Genomic DNA, 12,822 nt, shown 5'->3' on the forward strand with positions numbered 1-12,822 from the left:
CAATTTTTGGGAGTGCCACATACAGGCACTCAATCTATTCCATTTTTCTGGAGGGCCACCTACCTGCTCCTCTGGTTTGAAAACATTTTTGGACTGCCACATACAGGCACTCAATCTATTCCATTTTTCTGGAGGGCCACCTACCTGCTCCTCTGGTTTGAAAACTTTTTTGGACTGCCACATACAGGCACTCAATCTATTCAATTTTTCTGGAGGGCCACCTACCTGCTCCTCTGGTTTGAAAACTTTTTTGGACTGCCACATACAGGCACTCAATCTATTCCATTTTTCTGGAGGGCCACCTACCTGCTCCTCTGGTTTGAAAACTTTTTTGGACTGCCACATACAGGCACTCAATCTATTTCATTTTTCTGGAGGGCCACCTACCTGCTCCTCTGGTTTGAAAACTTTTTTGGACTGCCACATACAGGCACTCAATCTATTCCATTTTTCTGGAGGGCCACCTACCTGCTCCTCTGGTTTGAAAACTTTTTTGGACTGCCACATACAGGCACTATCCAAATTAAATTGTCTCCATAGCAGCCTCCACACGTTGTCTCCATTGCTACCTCCAAAAGTCATCCATATAGCTGCCTCCATACATCGTCCCCTTATCAAACGAGCTGTGTCAGGCAGAATTTTGGGTTGTTTTCATGGCTTCCACAACAAACTTGTTAACTTTGTCGCCACCCTGCTGTGTAATCCACAAAATATACTGGCAAACTTTTATCATTTACCAATATTATTTCAGCGCTTCTTGCGCATCTGTTTCCATTCCCCTCACCCGCCATATCCTAAACTTATAAGAACGCTATTACACTTGATCTTATACAAAAGGTTCTTAGAAGTGCTGTTTGGGGAGTAGCCTAGAGACAGGGGCTTGGATTGGCGAAAGCTCGCCTGGCAGCGGAGCGCCAGCTCCATGCCAAGATCCAACTAACATAGTTTTAACTGCAGCACCTTTAATCTACTACTAGTTCACTGCCTCCATACATGGTCCCCTTATCAAACGAGCTGTGTCAGGCAGAATTTTGGGTTGTTTTCATGGCTTCCATGTTAACTTTGTCGCCACCCTGCTGTGTAATCCACAAAATATACTGGCAAACTTTTATCATGTACCGATATTATTTGAGCGCTTCTTGCTCACCTCCTTTGGTTCCTCTCTGCCACCCATTGGTTTGAAGCCTGAGTCCATTTAGGGTATGTCGCCATGCCACTCTCTAGCCTGCCGCTGTTGCCGCTGCCTCTGCATGAAGTCCCCTATAGTGTCAGGGTCAATTATTGGATGTTTTAGATGCTATCTAGCTTCATTCTGTCACTCTGTCATGGCCATGCTGTTGCCCATAATTTTGGCATAATGGTGCGATTAAGCAGCCTCAGAGGCATCCATGCATGCTGCCCCTGCTGTTTCCTGTCCATTTCCGTGGTGTTTCCATCCTTTTCTGAGGTTCCCAGGTGTTTGGCCAAGCTTCCCTGTGCAGATCCTTGGTCCCCTTGAAAAATGCTCGAGTCTCCCATTGACTTCAATGGGGCTCGTTATTCGAGACGAGCACTCGAGCATCGGGAAAAGTTCGTCTCGAATAACGAGTACCCGAGCATTTTAGTGCTCGCTCATCTCTAATAGTTACATATTAGGCATGCAGCATCTCAGCCATACTATGTTCAAGTCCCAGGTCAACATCTGCAAAGAGTTTGTATTTTCTCTCCTTTTTTGTGTGGGTTCCCTCTGGGTCCTCCCACACTCCAAAACATACTGGTAGGTTGTTTAGATAGTGAGCCCCATGGGGACAGGGACCAATATGACCTGCTTTGTGCAGCCCTACGTAGTCTGTAGGCGCTATATAAATAGAGAATTATTATAATATGTAAGACATTATGAAACAAACTCCCTAGTTTATTTGGGAGATGCCATTAAAGGGGTATTCCCATGAAGACAAGATTCTTAAATACACTCAGGATAACAAAATAACACATTCTCTAATCCACTGTTATTATCAAAAATACAGCATTTCACAGATATAATTCCAACCTGTCTCTATCAGTCCTGACTATGGTCGGATTCTTCTCATGAATAGCTTCTCTTATCTGCACACTAGAGTGCTCTCTGCCTCTCCCCCTCCCCCCTGCTTTACATTCCCAGCTCAAAAACAGGCAGTTCCTGCCAGCAAGCAGTGGTGTGCAGAGACTTACTCTACAAGCTACGGACAGATAAGCAGAGCTGATTGTGTACATTATTGCACAGCATTTGAAAGCACAGAGGAAACATGAAGTGTCTGCTTAGAGAGTCCCCACCCACCACTGGATTCTTACAATGATTCTTACAAAACAGCAGTAAAGCTGACTAAAATTGCAATGTAAGTGGTAAAAATTATCTTTATTGTTTAAACATAACTAGGGGATTCAAATGTAAGAACTGAAAAGTGCCTAAAAATTGTCTAAAACCCATGATAAATGTGGTGCATGACATTTCAGAGAGTGTTTAACGCAAATGACTCCATAATTCTGGCTCAGACAGTGTAATAAATCTTCCCCAGTGCCAATATTATTATTTCCTGGGCTCCACTAACCCCGTGTTTGTTATGAAAAGAAAAGGTTATAGCTAACAATGAGTGGACCCGATGGTCTTGTTTGGTGTTTGGGTTCAGCCAAACTGGAAATATTGCTGGACTGGTGGATAAACAGTCAATTTGGAAAATTGACACCCCTAGCAACTAGCCAAACCTATGATTGGCCAGGGGTCTGCCGGCCGAATCCAACCATTGGGTCCACTCATCTCAAGTTACTGCTCCTGGCTAGCATGAGAGAATTCCCAATAACCTTTTATAGGCAATAGCTTTTGAACGGGCAGAAGGACTTTTTTTTTAAGTAATTTGTAAATGTTGAACTCAAATGAGACATATTGGGGCACATTTACTTACCCGGTCACTGGAGTTGACAGAAAGTGCATTGTCCGACTACAAAGCAGCGTGCGGCGATTCAATGAGATCATGCGCCCGATATCCTGCATATGTCGCTTCCCCGCTCAGCTCCGAAGTTCACCTTCTTTTTGTGGTGCCGAAGTTCACCTTCTTTTTTGTGGTGCATCTTAGGGCTAGGGCTTGCGACACAATTTAAAAGTGAAATATCACGCTCATTCTGAATCAGTCGTACAGTCCGATTGCACATCCCCTAATTTGTGTTGCATAGAAGCCTAGCAAGCAAACTTCTTAAATACCTGTCCAAGCTGTTTTATCCCCAAAAAAGGTGAACAATCAGACAAAAGTGCATGTGCGACCCTTAGTAAATGAGCCCCATTATTTGGCATTTTGTACTGAACCTTTGAGACATTCAGGGAGCCTACAACCCCAGCAATCAGTTGTTTGTAGCAATGAGTGAATCTGGTCTATTTGTAATTTAGTCCCATTTAAATGAATGGGTCTGAGCTGCAATACCAAACACAACCACTATACAATTTACGGTGCTGTGCTTGGTAGATTGTGAAGTCCACATATATGTGAGACACAGGACTAGCGGTTCAGACAGGAAAGCATCATCAACATGTAGAGTGTAGGGCAGAGATGTGTGATGGACAGGAGCAAGACACTGGGGCAGATTTACTTACCCGGTCCATTCCCGATCCAGTGGCGCGTTCTCTGTGCTGGATTCGGGTCCGGCCGGGATTTATTAAGGCAGTTCCTCCGACGTCCACCAGATGGCCCTGCTGCGCTGAAGTTCCCTGGAACGCACTGGAATACACCGAGCCGGGCTGAGTGAAGTTAAGTGCAAGCTCCGTGACACATTTTTTGTTTTAAATGCGGCGGTGTTTCCCAATCCGTTAGGTTTTCGTTCGGCCATGCCCCCCGATTTCCGTCGCGTGCATGCCAGCGCCGATGCGCCACAATCCGAACGCGTGCGCCAAAATCCCGGGGCAATTCAGGGGAAATCGGCGCAAATCGGAAATATTCGGGTAACACGTCGGGAAAACGTGAATCGGGTCCTTAGTAAATGACCCCCATTGGGTACAGGTAACACGATTAATATCCATATACATACTCATTGGAGAAATTGTAGCAATACTTTTTCCAAATAATATATATATGTTGTCATTTGTGCTTGTTATGCCTGCACTCCTATAGGCTCATATGACTGTACTATATTTATTGTTGATAAAACACATTAATAAATAAATTTATAATCATAAGTCGAACAATAAATGAGCATATAATAAGTATTTTCTCTGAAAACTGAAAACAATGCATTGTACGCCTTCTATATTATTATACCTTGCTTTTCCTATACTTGATGAATGTATCTTCTCCCCAGTGAGGATGTATCCCTGGAATCCATATGGAAACAAATATCTGCTCCCTGCTATTAGCATATGTGGAAACGATACAATTAACAAGTTAACAGACCCGGATAAAGCTCAGTGTAATTGAAAGAAATTAGCATTCAGGGCTGCTGACCTGCACATGGTCGGCCATGCTTGCCGTGTAAGCCTGTCTGTTGGCTGTTTCTATAGTTACAAAAAGCCAGTGCAACCCAATGAGCTATCGGCAGCACTGCTGGAAGGACCAGCCATTTTCCTCCCAGGCAGCAGTGTGCTGTGTGTTATGCCCGGCTATATCCTTTATTTACAGGATAACATCTCCTGAGGGCTACGCCAGGGCACGAGGACATCACCTCCATAGCTGAGCATGTCTTCCAGCCCCTGTGTGGATGAGGCCGCCTGTGCTCCGAGCTGATTCCAGAAGATGGAATGCAGGCTGATAATGCTGCATATCCTTTATCAGGCGGTGGAGTAGGTTTTTTGTCTTGTAAAGGCAAGGTTCCCCTGCAACGTTATCTGAAGGGCTCAGTATTAGCTGCTCACAAGGGAAGCTTAGTGACCCGAACAAAGGGTGTTGCCCTTTTTGTAATCTCTGCTTCTTTTTTTTCTTAATACAAGAAGACAGCAGTAGTGAAGAAGCAGGTGTATCACTCATCTAGGCTCTCGGCTACAATACACAGCTCTGGTATTACCTTACTCTTCCTGGATACTCTCACCTGGGGACCAAGGTGCACCTCACTACGATTTATACCTACCAACGAACAAGGTAAGAATTTATCCCGTACAAAACATATATATATATATAGTATTCTATTCAATGAATTCCAATGTTCTGCTGTAATGATCTATAGCTTCAAAGATTCCATGTTTTTGATATGCATATCCAAGTGATAAATGTATTAGTATCTGATGAGTCGTATAAATATCATCAGTGCCGCATCATATCCAAAGATACAATGTCTCATATAAAAATTCTGTACAAGTGTCAAAGCACTTGGCCCGGAAGAGTGTTCTCCTGCCTCCCTATTGTTATGCGATTTGGGTCAGGCAAGCAGGTGGCATGTCTTAATATTTAGCAGGGCATTGCGCTACCCTAAAAGTTAATGAATTATTTTCCAATCTGTGGAAATAAGAAAGTGTTTTTCAAACAATCGTAAATGCTGCGGGTATGAAAGGGTTAAACACATCCAGCATACACCCCACCACTCAGCTTAGCACACCCACTGGGCTTCATAGCATGGAGTCAAAGGGAAGAATAGACAGCCGGCTGGGAGTGGAGCACATACAGTGTGATGCTATTATATTATGCATAGCGTCTCACTCTCGCCATAGAAAACAGGATCTATTACACAATGAAATGAGTTTCTTACTCCTCGGATATTCCAAACCGACAGCATAGACCAACACCCACCAATAAATCCTTCTCTACCATCAATGGTCTCTTAGGGACACTCGAGCTGTCAGTATTGGTAAAGGTCAATAGAGGCAGAAATAACAGCAATTGGTTAGTGATTACATTGTATAAAAGGGAAGGGACACAGTTACAGGGACTTATTCGTCCGCAGGGCACAGGGCACAGATCTAAGTAATCAGAAGGCAGAAGGGCGACATTTGCTCAACTAGTTGCAATCTCAATTTCCTCCCTGATAGAAGACGTCTTCTTTGTTCCGTTTCTGTGCAAACATCCACATCTCCATAGAGTTGTCCAGGTGACCTGCCTGATATAACGTATCTGAGCAAACAATGAGGCTCAAGTTCTAATCACAATAGGCACATTGATGTCACTGTCATATCCTTTAGATAAACTTTATTGACATAAATCTCTGTGCACAATGATTACAACATGGTTTTGTTGTCTCAGGGTTCTGATCTCATGCAATTGATATATACTGTTTCCATTTGGATGAGTATTTAGGTCTTTTGATGACCAGGGGTTCTCCTCTCCTCATCTCCCGATGTGATGCTATTGATTCGCTTCCCCCCTCCCCCATTCTGTAATGCTGCATGCTATTTTTCCTCCTGTGCCATAGATTGTCCTGAACATCCTTACATTGAACATGTGAATGCATGAAATGTGGAGAGTCAAATAAGAATATACACAGGTAGCCCAGATTTGTCATCCTATATAAAAGTGCAAATCAAAAGGAGGTGTAAAAATCTGACGCTGGGTGTGTAAGAGAAATCTGCTTTTATTACAACCTTCTGAGAGAAGATGTGAAGGTGACAGACATGAGGCCCACCCAGAAACATGTCACAATGGCAGCACTGAAGGCTTCACTGTTTACAAGGGTTGCACCTTAGCTCTTGTCTGTAGTATTATAATATTCTATCATAATAGCAGCAATGTCCTGCCCTCAATGCTTTTATTAACAATGATCACTGTATGTATAGAATAATAGAACAATTATGACAAACATACTAGACGACTCTCTTCTTAGCAAAATAAGTAAAACTTCCCCGGATACAACATGCATGAAATTAAGAACTCAAGTAGATTTTTCTAAATGGCTCATTTTATGCTATGGTTATAAGGTATGCAATATATGTACCCCAATATACAGTCTGTTTACCTTTTCTATAAAGGGTCACCCCAGTAATACTGGAAAGCCCCATGGCTCCCAGAGCAAGGGTGTAAAAAATAGACTGTTGTGTTGTATCTTGTGGTCCCTTGTTGATATGTGACCACTGCGGCCTCAGTGGTCACAGGAGGGAGTACAGTCACGTCACTGTTGAACATTACTCTTCTCCTTCCTATGACCAGTAATCACATGGTCAGCCAGAGTTATTACTATAGAACCCAGAGGCAGCAGTGGATCATATTATAGGAGGTTTGGGTGGTAGCCCGAGGCCCAAGGCCATCAAAACCATCCACCAAATGTTATAGTCAGAAGGACCTTCAATGCTCTCAATACATGTGAATGGCCTCCAAAGGTCCTGAAACCGCAAATTGAAAGCAGGTGGAAGGGACACATTCTCCGTTCCCCAAGAAGCTTGGTTTTAGTACTACATGTAGAAGTGAATTCCGGACTTTTAAGGGCTATAATATTCATACAGCCCAGGGCCCATGACAGTCTTAATCCGCCTCTACCCAGAGGGGTGCACTGCAGGAATGGGGAGCTGTAACTAAAAACAGACCTTAAAATTTTATGTACCATCCTTAATGCTTTAATAATTATAGAGTAATGTACTGCCCTAAATCACCATAGAGATAGAATAATAAGTGAACCTGCCCCTTATAAAACATAAACTACGTGGAAACTAGAGACTCAAGTAGATTTTGCTAAGTGACTCTTATTGTGCTATGGTGGCAAGGTATGCAAATATATACCCCAATATAAAGTCTGGTTAGCTTTTCTATAAAGGGGTTCTCCAGCAATACTGGAAAGCCTCAGGGCGGCCAGAACAGGGGCATAAAAAATAGACCCCTGCTCCCTGTTGTACCTTCCTTCTGGTCTCTTGTTGACGCGTAACCACCGCAGCAAACCCTTTTAAGCAATGGAATTCTAGAATTATGACCAAGCACAGGCAGATTTATTGCTCCTGTCTACAATTCAGACAAAAGCTAGACAGTCCAAAAATGCAGCAGGCTTATAACAGACGATGCTGGATGATAAATCAGGTGCATCCTCACCTATCTGATACTATTTCACCTTCATGAATGTGGAGCCAGTTCAGAACCCCATAGGTTGTGCGCCAGTTCATTAAGCCTTTGCGCCAATATCGAAAATCCCAGTCTAATAAACTGGACATTTCATGTGCCAAAAAACAGTCCAACTGATGAATACCCCCGATTGTGTCATATGGTTTGAATTTGGCAGTAGAACAAAACATTGAGCAATTTGCTGCCAACAATCTTAAAAGGTTCATAAAGGAAGTGATTTTCTACACATTTTAATAGTTAAATTTTGAGGAACAACCATGGCTTGGAATGATAGTTCCCAATTATTGGCCCAATTATAAGGTTTTGCAAAGACAAGCAACCATGTGTGTTTTCGAATGTAATGTTCAACCACAATTTTGCTATAGAGCCCAGTCTCTCCTGGTTATTCCCCTGGTTATATTTAGCTGCCCTGCCATAACAAAGGTAATGACCGCTTGCATCATCTACATTTACTATGACATTATTGACATACTATGGGCCGGATTTTTCACAGCTTATATGCCTGAAAACACAAGCCAGGAATTGCTAATTCTCTGCCCTCTACGCCCATTGGGCGGAGGGGGGTGGTGCCGGGCCATGCAGTAGACTGGTGCGGGGCATTTCTGCCTCGATATGGTCCTTTTCCAGGCCCATGCCAGAGGGCGGGGGCAGCTTCATACCCTGGGGCACTCAGCACCAGTCAATGATAAATGCGTCCCTATACCTTCTTCTCTTTCAGACTTTGTCATGTTTAATAATTTATAGCAGTGGTGGCAAACCTATGGCACGGGCGCCAGGGGTGGCACTCGAAGCCATTTCTGTGGGCACTCAGGCCATCGCCCCAATTTCACCAAACAGGACCACATCCACAAAATCTTCCTGCAGTCCCAAGAAACTTAAGCGATGCCACTCTCAGCGCTATTTTAAATCAACACTTCATTGGTTGTTTGAAACTGCAGGAAAAGTGAGAAGGTTTTGACTGAACTGCATTGTCTTTGGAGGTCATCCTGATGGTCCCACCAGTCTTCCTGGAGGAAGCTTCAATGATAGTCTGAGTTTGCCCACCTTCTTTCAACTGTATTGGTGGCCTAAGGAGAACCAATACAATTGAATAATTTTGAAGAACAATAGCAATAAGTTACTGCTTGAAATGCCATGGTGGCACTTAATGGTAAATAAGTAGATTTTGGTTGTAGTTTAGGCACTCAGTTTCTAAAAGGTTCGTCATCACTGGTTTATAGCATATAATCACATTTACAGAGATGTAACAGGACAACAGTCCTGCAAAGAGACTATGATCTTCAGTGTCTGCTCTGGGCTTAATGGTCACATCGAAGCCAGGACCACAGTTTTGTTTGGTAAAAGTTAACACTGAGTTAACAAAGTGACTGAAGAGTGACTAAGTTCATTTTCAGGTGTCATTGTCTTTTATAATTGTTATCAGATGATAAGACAGTGATTTATTTTATGATATCCTGTGCTCTGGTTAAAAATTAAGATATGAAAGCTAGTAAAAATTATGATTTATATACCCAAACAGTATAGTGTCTACTATAACCTAAACATAGCAATATCGTCTATTTTGAAGAACGTTCCTTAGTTTTTAATACATAAATGGGGGTAAGTTTCCCCTGGCTGCCTGCCATAGTCTGCCATGGTCTTGAATGATTCAGGAGTTGACGATAGGAACAAGTAATGAGAAACCAAGTCTAACAATCACCTTCTGTATATCATATTATACAGTAAATGGTCCAAAAAAAAGGTCCTGAATACTGATACAGACAAGGAAAAGAAGAATGGAAAGAGCTTTCATGTACATGTAGCTAGCACAAACTCCTCTAATCTGAATGTAGTATACACAAAAGGGACTATAACACGTTTTATAATAATTATGCTGAGTGTGGCTATGGAAGGGATAATGGAAATAGGGTATTGTTACAATGGCTGTAAGCTTTCTTAAAATTCCATGAGTTTTCAGCCTCATAATTCTGCACACAAATTGCAGTTCTCTGAGGGCATAACATAAGGCTGAAAAGCTACAGGAAAAAAATCTTCTGTAACTTAATTTAACGCTTTAAAGGGTTTGGAACTAGTGCATATTGTCGGCAGAGAAATTGCCATGGTGATAAGGGATGGAACTCTTGTCTACTATTTAGATGGCATTAGACTAGATATTATAAAAAGAGGCCAATTTAGTGCAATGTCTTAACCAATTCACGTTGCAGCCTTTTTTCGGTTATTTTTCACTCCACACCTTCAAAAATGTTTAATTTTTCCATGTACAGAGCTGTGGGTGGGCTTATTTTCAGCATAACAAATTGTACTTCTTAGTGACAGCATTTATTATTGCATGGTGTGGACTGGGAAGCTGTGGTAAAATTGGCAAAAAAATGCATTGGCGCCATTTTCTTGGTACTCTATGCTTACTTTATTCATTGGCTTCATACGATCACATTGTTACCAAATTTATGTAGGTTTCATAGTGTTTTAATACATTTTAAATATGTGAACAATGTGTACAAAAGCTATTTGACACTAATAATTTTTTTTTTCACAATTTTTTTAGACCCTCTATGGTACTTTACATTAGACAGTCTAATTGTTCCTACCATATACTTATAAAGACCCAAGGCTGTCATGACAATTGATTGCCGATCAGGGAGCAACAATCAAAAACAAGATGGCAGCTTCCATGTACCACCGTTTTTAAAAAAAATGGCAATGAAATGGTTAACACCCGTGATTGGTCCTAGAAAAGATCGCAGGTGTTAACCATTTGATTGCCATTGTCAAAATCTGGTTGTTAGCGGTGGGTGTTTGCTGCAATATGCAGAAAAACCCACATCAGTATGACAAAGCTCACCCTGTGAGCCCTCTTCGTACCTCCCTGACAGCTCCATGCCATAATAGTACAGCGTGACGCATTAAGATTTTAAAGAAAGAGGGCAATGACTACTGTAAGTGGGAAGTGAGTATGCTCAAATGATGGGGCATATTTATTAATAGTGAGGCAAACTGTAAGTCCCAGTTCCAGGGGGTCATACCTCTGTCTGTATACCTCTGGTTATAGGACATAACTTGTGAAATTCTGAGGTCCGAGCAGACCATTTATTGGCCAAACGGAGTCATTTGACTCCTAGAATTTCCAGCTGGGAACATGCTTTGATGACCTGAAGTCCCGGAGCAACGTCGGAACTGGGAGCAAAATGTGTCTGAAACACATAAAAAATGGGATGCACAGTAGTTTAGAGCTCGGATGGTTTCTTTTTATTAAAACAAGAAAATGCTGGTCCATTGTATAGAACCATTTATAAAAACTCTAAATGTAAGTGTTTAGAATTTGATATAATCAGACTAAAACTAATTTATAAATTCAGGGAAATCCTTGTACAAAGGCTGATCTAAGCATCGGCTTATTAAATGTTAATTATTTTCATCTCAAACGAATTAAAAAGAGTAGTGGAAGATATTTCAGACTGAACATTAGATAAGACCATCAAAGGAATTCACTGTCATTGGCTCTAAGGGATCTGTTTTTCATCCCTATGTCTTTGTCATCATTGTTTTGTAATTCTCCCTGCTTTATATGGGAGTTTGCTTATTCTTTTATGCACACGATTAAGCAATAAAAAGGATTTAGTACACGTTCGGTGAACAATTATTTGTAATAAAGGCTTCCCGCGAGGTTTGCATCTGGTAGCTGTTAATATAAAGTATCTAATGAAACAGAAACACTGAGTAGGGACAAGTTTAAATTATCATAATTCACTACCATAAACTATTTTAAAATTTTAGAAATTTACAGAAATCGAATATAAGAAATCTTGTATGATATCTTATTTATTTCCGAACATTGATGGGGCCAGTGACGTCCTATAGTGGTTATTTACAGCTAATGTGACGTTACTGATGCAGTCATTATATACAAACAGTCTGCATAACTGCAGCCGAGCGGTTCTGTCATCTTGGTGCTTGGATTGATTATACAGCAGCCCTGTTGTGTAAAATTGAGCTATAACTTGCACCAAGAAGCTGAACAGTTAATGGACCAACTCCATGTCCACTTGGCGTTCGGATGGCTTACAAGTGATGATATATTCCCGGCATAGTGCTGACTAGAGGGTAGAAGTAAGGTAATTATTAGGTAATTCGTTATATCCACGCTGCAGTGATTTTTCATTTTGAGAGTATGTAGGGTAGCATCCAACTGGAAGAATCTACAGTCAGTCCCCTTACCATCAAGCATGACTTTCAGGAAGTCTACTGACATGTTGTGGGATTAAAGCTCAAACCAGTGTATCTACACAGATTTCTAACTGTAGACAGCACTGTTTCGACCTTGTTGCATTTGCTCAGTACAGTGTAGGGAATTTTGCAGTATTGGCGTTCAATGGGAAATCTTAAGAATACATTCAGAAATTGTATTCAGATGGACTACACAAAAGCATTGGATAGGGTATGGTATGGGAATATATGGGCCCTGGACTGTATGAAAATGGTTGGCATTTAAACTTGATACTTAGTTATAGCACCAGAACCATACTGTCATTTTGTGCAATGCTTATGCAACATCCCCCACCGGGGCCTAGCCTTTTCTTGGAGCCTAGAGGCAGCTGGGGCCCAGAATACTGGAGTGGCTGGTGGTTGTGGCCATGTCACGGTGCTTGGTATGGGGACCGGAGGGCTGTCCTACAGCCTGGCAAGTCTGGCAAGCCTGGCAAGTCTCCAGCAGGTGGTGTGTGCAAGAAAGATGGAGGGAGAGGCTGATGTACTGGTTCTCTTTGGGGAAACCCCTGATTGTCCGTAATATATGTCCCTGGGTGATGGATGGGGAGCCCTTGGTGGTACAGCTTTATCCAGGCAACAGACGGAG

At 42.0% G+C, this 12,822-nt stretch overlaps 1 protein-coding gene across 22 annotated transcripts in view; it reads left to right on the top strand.

The window, feature by feature from the left end:
• Window positions 1-4,533: 4,533 nt before the first annotated feature.
• SORBS2 (sorbin and SH3 domain containing 2) overlaps window positions 4,534-12,822 on the top strand; it is a 188,061-nt gene continuing 179,772 nt past the window's right edge. For 6 of the 22 annotated variants that reach the window (XM_072122734.1, XM_072122758.1, XM_072122783.1 and 3 more), the window contains exon 1: window positions 4,536-5,075. The gene's annotated coding sequence lies outside the window, so the exon portion shown is untranslated. Of the gene's footprint in view, window positions 5,076-12,822 lie in introns of all 22 variants that reach the window. The other 16 variants (XM_072122715.1, XM_072122742.1, XM_072122749.1 and 13 more) reach the window with 8 other exon arrangements.

Source organism: Engystomops pustulosus, chromosome 1 (assembly GCF_040894005.1).
Source record: "Engystomops pustulosus chromosome 1, aEngPut4.maternal, whole genome shotgun sequence".
Lineage (NCBI taxonomy): Eukaryota > Metazoa > Chordata > Amphibia > Anura > Leptodactylidae > Engystomops > Engystomops pustulosus.